We start from the raw sequence: 12,019 nt of genomic DNA, 5'->3' as shown, positions 1-12,019 counted from the left end.
GATACAATTGGGATATTTTCCTAGGTAGACTCTTTCTTTGTAGCTTCATCCACTTATACTTTTAGCTGTCCATTGTGTATATACAATGGAATATTGATACAGGGGGTGGTCTTTGAAGGAATTTCCTACTTCCTTCTATTAAAGTTCAAAGGAAATCCGATAGTAACAATAATCCACGCCAACTGGACTATAGCATTAAGAAGAATTTTCCTATGACATTTAATGTTACAGTGTATATCAGTTGACCAGGTCCAGTATTAATAATTCTACGAAGTAGCGCCCATCTCATACAAACTTTTCCAATAGCAATAACTCTTATTTCTTCTAACCTTTATATAACTTTGTTGAAAATATCATCTATTGTTCTTGAGATGATCCGATAGTCATTTATAGCTTTAACCCTTAATCTGTGTTTCAAAACCTCAAATAACTTCATTTTGCCTTCTTCGATTTGCATACGCGGTCCGTGACTTTTTTTCGGAAGGTTTTTATGTAAAAAATTGACTAAAATATGAAATCGTCCCTTAAAACCTCATTTGAAATCGTGCCTTAAAAATGTGAAATCGTGTCTTGAATTTGGGACAACTTCTTGAAAAGGGACATGATATTCACATAAAAAATATGCATCTTTCGCTTAGAGATTCAAGTGAAATTCTAATTGCTAAAGTGCATATGACAAAAAATAGATTATTTTCTCTGAATCTTAAGACAACTGATGCAAAGTGTTTGAAGGCTAATGTGCAAGATGAATCATGGTGTTGGCACATGCGATTTGGGCACTTGAATTTTGAAGCGCTCAAATCAATGGGAGAAAAGAACATGGTGCATGAGATACCATCAATCAACAATCCCAATCAATTGTGTGAAGCTTGTCTTCTTGGAAAACATGCAAGGAGGAGTTTTCCAAAGGAGTCCATGTCAAGAGCAACCATGCCACTCCAACTTGTTCTCACTGATGTGTGTGGGCTAATCAATCCACCCTCCTTTGGTAAAAGTAAATACTTTCTTCTCTTTGTTGATGACTTTAATAGAAAGACTTGGGTTTATTTTTTGAACCAAAATCTGAACCTTTTGCTGCTTTTAAAATTTTTAAAGTACTTGTGGAGAAAGAAAGTGGCTATGAAATAAAAGTTTTAAGGTCCGATAGAGGAGGCGAATTCACTTCAAAAGAATTTAATGACTTCTGTCAGTCTCATGGAATTCGTCGCTCTCTAACGGTACCTTATGCACCCCAACAAAATGAAGTTGCAGAGAGAAAGAATCAAACAATTCTTAATATGGCTAGATGTATGTTGAAAGCTAAAAGTATGCCCAAGGAATTTTGAGCCGAAGTTGTTTCTTGTGCAGTTTATTTGAACAACAGGTCTCCAATAAGAAATGCTAGAGATCAAACTCCTCAAGAAGCATCGAGTGGAAGAAAACCAAGTGTTAAGCACTTGAAAATCTTTGGGAGCATAGCCTGTGTTCATGTGCCACAATATGGAAGAGCGAAGCTTGACGATCGATGTATCAAGCATGTGTTTGTTAGCTATGATACGAGTTCAAAGGCTGCAAGTTATACAACCCAAGTAGTGGCAAAGTGGTGGTAAGTCGCGATGTTGAATTTGATGAAGAGACTTGACATGGAATTAGGAAGCTCAAGAAGAAACTTCATATGATTTTCTTCCATACTTTGGTGATGAAGAAGAACCATAGATCGTGGAACCTATGCAAGATACAACTCCACCTCCTACTCCAACCAGTGTTGCATCTCATTCTTCTCAAGAAAGTTCAAATGGACAACCGCAAAGGACGAGGATTATTCAAGAGCTCTATAAAGACACAGAAGAAGTTACTAATTTTGATTTTTTATATTGTCTCTTTGCTGATAGTGATCCAATAAACTTTGATGAAACTGTTATAGACAAAAAGTGGAGACAAGCCATGAAGGAGGAGATCAAGTCAATAGAAAAAGACAACACTTTTGTAGTTAACAACTCTTCCCTAGGTACAACGAGCATTTAGAGTGCAATTGGTATACAAGACAAAGAAGAGTGCTGATGGAGAAGTGGAGAGATACAAAGCACGACTTGTGGCTAAAGGATACAAGCAAAGGCAAGACATTGACTATGAAAAAGTCTATGCACATGTTTCCCGCATGGAGATAATTTGCTTGTTGTTCTCTTTGGCGGCGCAAATAAAGTGGAAGATCCATCAACTAGACGTCAAGCTAGCCTTCTTGAATGGCTATCTTGAAAAAGAAGTTTATGTTGAACAACCACGAGAATTTGTGGTTAAAAACTATGAAGATAAAGTGTTGCAGTTAAAGAAAGCTTTATATAGATTGAAGCAAGCCCCGCGAGCATGGAATAGTTGCATTGACAAGTATTTTCAAGACAATTGATTTACTCGTTGTCTCCATGAATATGCTCTTTACCTTAAAATTTATACTAATGGAGATATCTTGCATGTTTGTCTCTATGTTGATGATCTTATTTTCATGGGTAATAACCCAAATTGGTTTGAAGCTTTTAAGAAAGATATGTCCCGTGAGTTCGAGATGACGGATCTAGGGCTCATGTCATACTACTTGGGCCTAGAAGTGAAGCAGATGGAGGATGAAATTTTTATCTCTCAAGAAAGCTATACAAAAGAGATATTAAAGAAGTTTAATATGCTCGATTGCAACCCCGTGAACACGCCAATAGAGAGTGGGACAAAATTGTCCAAGTTTGATGAAGGAGAAAAAGTGGATCCCACATTTTTCAAAAGCCTTGTGGGAAGTTTAAGGTGCTTGACTTGTACTAGGCCAGATATACTCTTTGCAGTTGGAGTAGTAAGTCGCTTCATGGAAGCTCCTAACTCCACTCACTTGAAAGTCGCTAGAAGGATTCTTCGTTACCTAAAAAGTATGATTGATTGTGGGCTATTTTACTTTTTTTCTAGTGATTTCAACCTTGTGAGATTTTGTGATAGTGATTATGCGGGAGATATTGATGATAGAAAAAGCACAATTGATTTTGTGTTTTTCTTGAGTGATTCTATTATTTCTTGGAGTTCAAAGAAACAATCGATTGTTACTCTCTCGGCTTGTGAAGCTGAATATGTAGCAGCAACATCCTATACATGTCATGCTATTTGACTGAGAAGATTATTGAAGGAGCTCAATTTAGAACAGATTGAAGCTAAGGAGATTTGTATTGACAACAAATCCACACAAGCACTCGCAAAGAATCCAGTGTATCATGATCGAAGCAAGCATATAGATACAAGGTATCACTTTATCAGAGAATGCATTGTCAAGAAGGAAGTGAAGCTTAAATATGTGAAGTCTCATGATCAAGCTGCGGATATCTTTACAAAGCCTCTCAAGTTTAAAATTTTTAAGAGATTGAGATCAAAACTTGGAATGAAAAAGAAAAATCAAAATTAAGGGAGAGATTGTGGGGTTCATCCCATCTATATAGACATGTGCCTATATAATAATACTTGGTGATCAAGTTTGGAAAGATGTGGAGGAGCATCAAATTGCCCGTGTAGAATATTTTGAGCCCACCGACTCTTTTGCCCTATAAGAGGAGGCATTCTCTCAATTGTAAACACAACAAAAAGTAGAGAGGAAGTAACAGAAGTTAAAGAGAGTAATTCACTGATCGTAGTCTCTGAGATAAATAGTGAGTATATATAATATTATTGTGAGGTATTTAAAATAAAGAGTGATATTTCTTTGAAGCTATAGTATTCTCTTGACACTAATAAGTTGTAATATTATTATGATAATATTGCTCCACTCGGGTATTATATTTTGTCTCGTTAAAAGATTTAATGTCTTTGTTATTTTCTTGTGTTATTGTTATTTATCGTGAATATTATTCCTGAGCGAGATATTATTTTTCCAACAGATACTGCCGGTCTTTGTTGATTTTGTAACTCATCATTTCCAAAGAAATACTTGTCATGTCATCTTGGGATCGGGAAAAGCAGTATGCATTAGATCGTAAGAATAAAATAAGTTTAACTTTGAGTTCGGGGTCAAGTACCAAATCCATGCTGACCTTACTCTCTAAAAAATCAGCAAAAAGGATGACTGTATTCAATTATTCTATAGTTGACTTGGGAACGTTCTCTTCTTGGGATAATACACTCTGTATGTCTTTGTTCGGCCTTTCTTCTGGTAGATCTGTCCTGGGCTGCTGGATAACCCCTGCTATTTTGATTGCTACTCATCCCCACTTTTGGTGTGACCTTTTCACGAGAGCAACCGTAGCATTCTCATACTATCCTTTGCTCTCCTTTAATTTCTCAGATTCTCCACTTAGAAGGGAACTTCAATATACTTGGTACACTGTAGAAGGTAATGGTTCCATTCATGGTCTTCTCATGATTATATTATAGATCATGTACCTTGAATAGGGTATCTTTAGTAACACCTTCTGCAAAAATAGGTGTGGTGATTTTTTCCTAATTATTGATTCGTTGGAGTTGTTGAACTTGAAAAGTACACGTGAATTTTGGTTGATCTTATCCGTCAGCTGCATTTCCTCTGTGACCTTTAATTGAATGATATTCACGGTTCTACCTACATCAATTAAAATATATTTAACATCTGAATCTAAAATGCATAGTTTAATTACCAGTGCATCATGGTGTGAAAACATCAAGCTATTTGTATCATCGTCGTCAAAGGTAATATTATTCCCGTTTAGTGTTTTATGGATTCATTTTTCATTCGTGTTTGACACTTTGGCATATTTTGTGATCCCACTGACTTCTGACCCACCTAAAATGACATTGATTTGCATGAGAGTGCTCGGGGGAGGCTCATTATTATTTCTGTTTTTCAAATAAGTTTGCATTTTTTATCGATGGGCCACTCCTCGAGGTATTCTTTCTTAAGAAGGTATTGTCGGCAAAAATATAATATCCCGCTCAGAAATAATATCCACGATAAATAACAATTATACAAGAGAGTAACAAAGATACCAAATTTTTTAACAGGGTAAAATACAATACCCGAGTAGAGTAATATTACCACTATATTATTACAACTTGGTAGTGTCAAGAGACTACTACAACTTCAAAAGAAATAACACTCTTTATTTTAAATACCTCACTACAATATTACTCTCACTCTCTACTTATATCATAGACTATAATTTGTGAATTACTCTCTCTCTATGATCTATTGCGCTCTCTAATTTTTGGTGTATCTCAAATAAGAAATGATCATGCTATTTATAGGAAAAGTTTCCTTGTTTCTAGCCAATCACAACATGCTGTGACAACTTGCAATTGCAAATTGGATTTGCAAATTGCATATGAAATGTAGGCGCCCACCTTTGCCTCTTCTTCATCCAGTCACATTTTTTTTTCTTTTTGTTTCTTTTATTTAGATGGGCCTCATAAATTTCCCCCTTAATTTGATTTTTCTTCTTCATTCCAAGACTTGATCTCAATCTCTGAAAATCTTCAAATTTGAGAGGCTTTATAAAGATATTTGTAATTTGATCATGCGATTTTACATACTTGAGCTTAATTTCCTTCTTGGCAATGCATTCTCTAATGAAGTGATACCTTATGTCTATATGCTTGCTTTGGTCATGATACACCGGATTCTTTGCGAGTGCCTGTACGGATTTGTTGTCAATACAAATCTCTGTAGCTTCAATTTGTGATAAATTGAGCTCCTTCAACAATCTTCTCAACCAAATAGCATGACACATACAAGATGTTGCTGCTATATATTCAGCTTCACAAGTCGAGAGAGTAACAATTGATTGTTTCTTTGAACTCGAAGAAATAACATAATCACCCAAGAAAAACACAAAACGAGTTGTGTTTTTTCTATCATCAATATCTCCCGCATAATCACTATCACAATATCCCATAAGAGTGAAATCATTAGAAGAATAAAATAACCCAAAGTCAATCATACCTTTTAGGTAACGAAAAATTCTTCTAGTGACTTTCAAATGAGTGGAGGTAGGAGCTTCCATGAAGCGAATTACTACTCCAACTTCAAAGAGTATATCTGGCCTGGTACATGTCAAGTACCTCAAACTTCTCACAAGACTTTTGAAAAATGTGGGATCTACTTTTTCTTCTTCATCAAACTTGGACAATTTTGTCCCACTTTCCATCGGTGTTTTTACGTGGTTGCAATCGAGCATGTTGAACTTCTTCAATATCTCTTTTGTATAGCTTTCTTGAGAGATAAAAATTCATCCTCCATCTGCTTTACTTCTAGGCCCAGGTAATATGACATGAGCCACACGTCTGTCATCTCGAACTCACGGGACATATCTTTCTTAAAAGCTTCAAACAAACTTGGGTTATTGCCCGTGAAAATAAGATCATCAATATAAAGATAAACAAGTAAGATATCTCCATTAGTATGAACTTTAAGGTAAAGATCATATTCATGGAGACAACGAGTAAACCTATTGGCTTGAAAATATTTGTCGATGCAACAATTCCATACTCGTGGGGCTTGCTTTAATCTATATAAAGCTTTCTTAAATCGCAACACTTTATCTTCATGGTTTTTGACCACGAAGCCCAATGGTTGTTTGACATAGACTTCTTCTTCAAGATAGCTATTCAAGAAGGCTGACTTGTTATCTAGTTGATGGATTTTCCACTTTATTTGCGCCGCCTAAAAGATCAGTAAACGAATTATCTCCATGCGGGAAACAGGTGCATAGACTTTTTCATTGTCAATGCCTTGTCTTTGCTTGTAGCCTTTAGCTACAAGTCGTTCCTTGTATCTCTCCACATCTCCATCAACATTTTTCTTTGTCTAATATTCCCATTTCACTCCAATTGCTCGATAACCTTTAGGAAGAGTTGTTAACTCCCAATGTTGTTCTTCTCTATTGAATGGATTCCTCCTTCATGGCATGTATCCACCTTTTTGTCTGTAACAACTTCATCAGAGTTCATTGGTTCACTATCAGCAAAGAGACAATATACAAAATAAAAATTAGTAACTTCTTCAGTGTCCTCATAGAGCTCTTGAATACTTATTGTCCTTTGCGGTTGTTCATTTGAACTTTCTTGAGAAGAGGGAGATGCAACATTTGTTGGAGAAGGAGGTGGAGTTGTGTCCTGCATAGGTTTCATGGTCTCTGGTTCTTCTTCATCACCAAAGTATGGAAGAAAATCATATGAAGTTTCTTTTGAGCTTCCTAGTTCCATGTCAATTCTTCATCAAATTCAACATTGCGACTTACCACCACCTTCGCTACTTGGGTTGCATAACTTGTAGCCTTTTGAACTCTTATCATAGCCAACAAACACATGTTTGACACTTAAATCGTCAAGCTTCGCTCTCCCTTGTTGTGGCACATGAGCATAGTCTATGCTCCCAAAGATTATCAAGTGTTTGACACTTGGGTTTCTTCCACTCCATGCTTCTTGAGGAGTTTGATCTCTAACATTTCTTGTTAAAGAGCTGTTGTTCAAATAAACTGCACAAGAAATAGATTCGGTCCAAAATTCCTTGGGCATACTTTTAGCTTTCAACATACATCCAGCCATATTAAGAATTGCTTGATTCTTTCTCTATGCAACTCCATTTTGTTGGGGTGAATAAGGTGCTGTTAGAGGGCGACGAATTCCATTAGATTGACAAAAGTCAATAAATTCTTTTGAAGTGAATTTGCCTCCTCTATCGGACCTTAAAACTTTTATTTCATAGCCACTTTCTTTTTCCACAAGTACTTTGAAAATTTTAAAAGCAGCAAAAGCTTTAGATTTTTTGTTCAAGAAATAAACTCAAGTCTTTCTGCTAAGGTCATCAATGAAAAGTAGAAAGTATTTACTTTTACCAAAGAAAGGTGGATTGATTAGTCCACATACATCAGTGTGAACAAGCTGGAGCGGTTTGGTTGATCTTGATATGGTCTCCTTTGGAAAACTCCTCCTTGTATGTATTCCAAGAAGACAAGCTTCACATAATTGATTTGGATGGTTGATTGATGGTATCCCATGCACCATGTTCTTTTCTCCCATTTATTTGAGTGCTTCAAAATTCAAGTGCCCAAATCGCATGTGCCAACACCATGATTCATCTTGCACATTAGCCTTCAAACACTTTGCATCAATTGTCTTAAGATTCAGAGGAAATAATTTATTCTTTGCCATATGCACTTTAGCAATTAGAGTTCCACTTCAATCTCTAAGCCAAATATGCATATTTTTCATGTGGATGTCATATTCCTTTTCAAGAAGTTGGCCCAAACTAAAAATATTACATTTTAATTTTGGCACATAATAAACATCTTGAATTAGCTTGTGACTACCATCTTTCCAGGACATCATAATCGTACCTATCCCTTCGATTTAAATCTTTAAGATATCTCCAAGGGACACATTACCTCTCACCGTTTTATTGATTTCCATAAACTTCTCTTTGCATCCACATATATGATTTCTTGCTCCATTGTCCAAATACCACGAGCTACAATCATCCCTATCTTCTTCCTTCAGTGCCAGCAACAATGTTGACTCATCTTCTTCTTTCTTATCGTCAACGGAGTTAGCTTTTTCTTCAACATTTCTATGACATTCCCAAGTGTAATGGCCAAATTTATGACAATTATAACACTCACTTTTTGATTTGTCATACCTTTATCCATTATTTTCTTGGTAGCTGCCACGTCCTCTTCCTCCTCTTCGTCCATGACCACGACCTCTGAATGTTTGGTAGATTTTAACTTCATTGTTGAAGTTGTTACCAGTACTTCTTCCTCTTCTATGATTGCCATGGCCTCGTCCTCGTCCATACCCTCGATAGCTTTTTTCACCTCTATAATCCTTAAAGGATGCCTGAGTTTTAAGAAGTTGCTCTAATGGCACTTCTTGTCTCCTCTTGATCTTTTCTTCATGAGCTTGTAAAGAACCCTCCAATTGCTCCACCGTCATAGAGTCTAAATCTTTAGACTCTTCAATAGCACACTATGACGACTCGGCCAGTCATCTCATGAGTTACCGCTCCATTTTTCCCATTTCTGCTTCTTTATGCTTTGTTTATCCGTGTTATGTGATATCGGGTTAGTCGGATTGAATCCGGAAGGTTTTGGTAAGGTTTGAGACACTTAGTCTCTTTTGAGAAGCTTAAGTTGGAAAAGTCAACTGGATGTTGACTTATGTGTTAGAGGGCTCGGATGTGAGTTCCGATGGTTCGGTTAGCTTCAGAAGGTGATTTGGGTCTTGGGAGCATGATCAGAATGTGTTTTGGAGGTTCAGTGTAGATTTAGGCTTGAATTGGCGAAGTTGATATTTTGGCGATTTCCGGTTGGTAGGCAAGATTTTGATATAGGGGTCGGAATGGAATTCTGAGAGTTGAAGTAGTTCCCTGTGTCATTTGGGATGTGTGCGCAAATTTTCAGGTCATTCGGACGTGATTTGGTTGGGATTTGTTTTTATCAAAAACCTAATTTAGAAGATTTTGGAAACTTAGGCTTGAATCCAATGTGTTTTGGTTGATTTGATGTTGTTTGAGGTATTTTGAAGATTTGTAAAAGTTTGAATAAGGTTTTAGGATATGTTGGTGCCTTTGGTTGAGGTCCCGGGGGACTCGGATGAGTTTCGAGGGGTTGAATGGATCATTTTTAAGTTAAGAAAATTGCAGATTTTGGTTTCAGCTATTGCAGACATTTTGGTCTTCGCGTTCGCGAGTGGACCCTCGCATTCGCGAAGGGTCAGGAAGGGAGGCATCAGGTTTGGCCTTCGCATTCACGAAGGGGAGTCCCGCGGTCGCGAAGGGACGGAATGGTATGCATCGCGTTCGCGAGAGGCTTGGTCATGTTCGCGTAGGTTGGTGAAGCTGAGGCATCGCGTTCACGATGGTGAGGTCGGGTTCGCGAAGAAGAGTTTTGGTCAATAGAATTTTTGTGCTTCGCAAATGCAAGGTGTTGACCGCGTTCGCGAAGAAGGAATTAAGGCCTGGGCAGAATGTTGAAATACTCGTCTTGTCCGCGATTTTGGGGTTTATTTCCTCCATTGTTGGTCGTTTTTGGAACTTTTTGAAGGGGATTGAAGAGGTATTCAAGAGGAATCACTTGGAGGTAAGATTCTCGGACTTAAAACTCGATTCTAATGTGAATTCCACCTAAATAATCATGGAAATTAAGCCAAATATTGAAAAACCAGGGGTTGAAAATTTAGACATTTGATTGAGGATTTGAAGGATCATTTGAAGTCGGATTTCAGAACTTTTGATATGTATGAATACGTGGGGAGATAAGGAATCTATTGATGTAAAAATTATCGAATTTCGAGACGTGGGCCCGGGGGTCGGGTTTTGGTAATTTCGGGATTTATGTTGTAAATTGATTATTCTCACATAGGCGTCGTTCCCTTGGCATATTTTGACATCCTCGTTCTGATTTTGGATAGATTCGATGTGAGTGGAGGCCAATTCGAGGGGCAAAGGCGTCGCGAGCTAGATATTTGACCGGTTCGAGGTGTGATTGTAAATGATGTTCTGAGGTTATGAAACCCCGGACTTGCACATCGCGGTGCTATATTGAGGTGACGACATGCTGGATGACGAGTGTGGGGTTGTGCACTGTTGGGGATTGTTACTTAGTCCGTCCCGAATGACTATTTTACCGCGTATTTGACTGAAATCTATTTGCCATCATCATGATTTGGGTTGAATGCCATATTTGGGCTTGTGCCAACTATTTGAACCCTTCGGGGATTTTTACTGGTATTGCCTCACTGTTTTGACTTTATACTTAAACTCAGTCATGTTATATTTCACTGTTTTTGTACTCAGCCATGTTTACTCTATTTTGACACTTAAATGATCTTTTAAATGATATTTGGGCTGAAAAACATGTTTTACTATTGCCCGAGTGGCTTGTGAGGATTTTTGACAAAGTAAGGCCGAGGGCCTATATTGTGAGGAAATATTTGATACTGATTATGAGGCTGAGGGCCTGAGATATGTACGCCACGAGGTGGCTTGATTGATATAAGGCCGAGGGCCTAGTGATGATGCCACGAGGTGGCTTGATATTGCACTTGGGACGTAAGGGGACCCTCCAGGAGTCTGTATACCCCCAGTGAGCGCAGATACCTATTGTGATATGAGATTGAGCCCGAGGGGCTGGTACTATTCTGAGATATTGCCTGAGTGGCGGATTTATTGATACTGTGCCCGAGGGGCGAACCTTTATGTGTTATTTTTCATAATTGACTATCAATTACCTGCTTAATTGTTGAAAAAGGCTTTTCAGGAAGTAAATTTGATATAAAGGATTTTTGCCTATTACTGATTTGTAAATGGTTTTACTGCTTCATTATAGAATGCTTTGTGCTTTATGTGTTTTCTTGCTTTCAGTATTTATTTACATTTGTTACTCATTGAGTTGGAGTACTCACATTACTCCCTACATCCCGTGTGCAGATTCAGGCATTGCGGATACTGCCAGTGCGATTTGAGAGCTCCCAACAGATATCAGAGTCCACGAGGTAGCTGTTTGACGTCCGTAGTCCCGTGTTTCTCCCTCTTTATCATTTCTATCTCTTATTAGACATTTGTAATAGTTAGTAGACTTTTTAGACTTGTATTAGGTTTTTTAGATGCTCATGACTAGTGATACCCTGGTATCGGGCTGTGTTGGGTTATTTCTTTCGCGATTTATACTATTAACTGCTTAAACCTTGGTTTGTTGATTATGTTTTATATTTTGTCATGGTTTATACTTTAAATCTTGTGTTAAATGGTTTTAAAAAATACAAAATGAGAAGTGTCGGCTGGCCTTATCTTTACCAGAGGCGCCATCACGACCGGGTCCGGGTTTGGGGCGTGACAAGTTGGTATCAGAGCCTAGGTTACATAGGTCTCATGAGTCATGAGCAGGTTTAGTAGAGTTTCGCGGATCGGTACAAAGACTTCTGTATTTATCCTCAAGAGATTGCAAAACCTTTAGGAAAAACTTCATATTCTTGAAATTCTTGTCGTACGAATTTGTTGATCCAACTACTAAACTTTTGTTATTCTATTCTCTCACAAATGGTGAGGACA

At 37.6% G+C, this 12,019-nt stretch overlaps 1 long non-coding RNA gene across 1 annotated transcript; it reads left to right on the top strand.

Annotated features, from left to right (window-relative positions):
* The first annotated feature begins 309 nt into the window (after nt 1-309).
* On the top strand, nt 310-11,665 carry LOC107762668 (uncharacterized). The gene is made up of 3 exons (XR_012710634.1): nt 310-994; nt 1,348-4,333; nt 11,399-11,665. It is a non-coding gene; the product is annotated as an uncharacterized LOC107762668 (long non-coding RNA).
* The last annotated feature ends 354 nt before the right edge of the window (nt 11,666-12,019 follow it).

Source organism: Nicotiana tabacum, chromosome 1 (assembly GCF_000715075.1).
Source record: "Nicotiana tabacum cultivar K326 chromosome 1, ASM71507v2, whole genome shotgun sequence".
NCBI lineage: Eukaryota > Viridiplantae > Streptophyta > Magnoliopsida > Solanales > Solanaceae > Nicotiana > Nicotiana tabacum.
The sequence above is the reverse complement of the archived record's forward strand: the minus strand, read 5'-3'. Positions and strand labels throughout refer to the sequence as shown.